Genomic DNA, 2629 nt, shown 5'->3' on the forward strand with positions numbered 1-2629 from the left:
AGCCAAAGATGTGATTACTGTACATCAAATGATCTAGGCCAGGGAAAGCTAATTTGTAGATAGCAAAGAAGAAAATATTTTAAAGAGAAATAGATCTTAGCCTGTTGGAATCAAAATTTCTAGCCTATTTGAATCAAAACATCTACAAAATATAGCGTCCTTTTGATAGAAATGTATAATTTACCTATTTGCACAGTTCAGAATTGATTGTGATGCTTGGATCAACCTTTTTCACATTTAGTGTAGTGTTTCTCTTAGATTATGCTTTTATTCTTGATTTAGCTCAGGGGAAATGATCAAGAAATTTGGCAATCTAAATCAACTTAGGCCATGCAAATACAACAAGAAGTACTACCATTTGAATAGGTGCTATAAGAAAAGAAACACTGAGCATTACAAGTCTTGCTCATAAGAATAATCATTTCAGAAAATATATTTTCTAAGTATTAGGGATAATATTCCAGGATTTTCTCCAGCTTGGCCTAAGACAACCTCTGAGACAAATCTCCATTTTTGTGCTGCCTCTTAACTGAAGGTGAGGGACAGAAGACACGGAGAGTAGGCTCTGAGCTGAAGTTGTCTCAACAGTGAAGTCCTGTTCTCACATCTGTTAGCTTCCTGCAGTCTAAGTATTCTGTTGTCATTTGAGAAAAATGCTAGTCCTTGGGGGGGTTTCTTTTCAGTTAAATATCAGTTTTTCAAGGAATGGTATTAAATTTTCCTGTAGAAAACAAAGAAGTTAGAACTTCAATAGAGGTGCATCTTGGAAATGTGTGGATGTATTGCTGCTAGAGTTCTGCTGTAAATGGAACACAAAAAGGGTGCAGTATAACACAGAGAATTCCCCAAAGACTTAATTTGAAGCCAAATTGTCTTTCTGAAACAATAATTCTAGCTCTGCTGAACACTTTAGAAAAATTTAGAGATACCAAAGAGCAGCTCCCAGTTTTAACAATACTTCTTCCTCTCTTTTTAAATCTTATTACAGTCTTAAACAAAGAACTGGGAACTTTGAGAAGTCATGACACTCGGGTGAAGTACCTGAAGATTGGAAGAGGGCCAATATAGTGCCTATCTTCAAGAAAGGGAGGAAGGAAGATCCAGGAAACTACAGGCCAGTCAGTTTGACTTCAATTCCTGGAAAGGTCTTGGAAAAAAATATCAAAGAAACCATTATCAACAGGCTAACAAATAGCAACATTCTGAGGAATAGCCAGCATGGGTTTGTTGCAGGTAGATCTTACTTGACCAATCTCATTTCCTTCTGTGACCAGGTGACACATCACCTGGACAAAGGGGATGAGGTGGCTATAATATTTTTGGACTTTAAAAAAGCCTTTGACCTCATGTCCTATGATATTCTCATGGTGAAATTCGGAAACTGTAGCCTCAGCTACCCTACAGTCCAGTGGCTGGGGAACTGGCTCCAAGGTCAGACGCAAAGAATGGTAGTTGATGGAATCGAATCATCATGGCACGTAGTAGCCAACTGTGTCCCACAAGGCTCTATTCTCAGGCCTGTACTCTTTAATGTCTTTATAAATTATCTGGACTCTGGTGTCAGAAGTGGACTGGCTAAGTTCACTGATGACACCAAACTATGGTGAAGAGTGTCCATGCTGGAGGATAGGCTGGTGATCCAGGCTGACCTCGATAGGCTCATAAGTTGGGCAGATGAAAATCTGATTCAACACAGAAAAATGCAAGGAAGGTGCTCCACCTTGGGGAAAAAATACCCTGCATCATACTTATAGGCTCAGCAGTGCTACACTTACTAGCACTATGATCAAAAGAGACTTGGCAGTGTTACACTAGCTATCACTGTTTCTGAAAGAGACTCGGGGGTCATGATTGTCCGCAACATAAATATGAGCCACCAATGCGATACCACAACTGGCAAAGCAAATAAAACTCTGGCTTGCATCTACCAATGCATCTCAAGCAAGAAGCCAACCTCCTGCTGTACTTGCCCTTAGTGAGGCTGCAGCTGGAGTACCGCATCCAATTCTGGGCTCCACACTTCAGAAAGGATGTGGAGAAGCTTGAGAGAGTCCAAAAGAGAGCCACATGGATCAGAGGGCAAGAGAGCAGCCCTTACAAAGAGAAGCTGAGAGTCATGGGACTCTTCAGCCTGGAGAAGCGTAGGGACAGGGATGACTTGGTGGCAGCCTACAGATACAAAAGGGGTGTACATCAGGATTTGGAGCAATGCCTGTTTCCAGAGCACCCCAAAGGAAGACAAGGTCCAATGGTCACAAACTCCTAGAAGACTATTTTAGGCTGGACATAAAGAAAAAAATTCTTTACTGTCTGTGTTACCAGAGCCTGGAATAGGCTCCCTCCAGAGGTGGTGCACGCACCTACTCTGGACACTTTCAAGAAACATTTGCATGCCTATCTTACTGGGATCCTTTGACCCTAGTTGACTTCCTGCCCCTTGGGAAGGAGGCTGGACACAATGATCTTCCAAGGTCCCTTCCAGCCCTAATGTCTATGAATTCTGTGAAACTTACTATTTTCATGCTATTATAAGAAGTTTCATTATAGTTTCATAGTTTCATAGTAGCTAGAGTCGGAAGGGACCTAGGTAGATCATCTAGTCCGACCCCCTGCCTTGGCAGGAAAGAGC

The sequence above is a fragment of the Crocodylus porosus genome, unplaced genomic scaffold, assembly GCF_001723895.1.
Source record: "Crocodylus porosus isolate Cpor-Errol unplaced genomic scaffold, CroPor_comp1, whole genome shotgun sequence".
Lineage (NCBI taxonomy): Eukaryota > Metazoa > Chordata > Crocodylia > Crocodylidae > Crocodylus > Crocodylus porosus.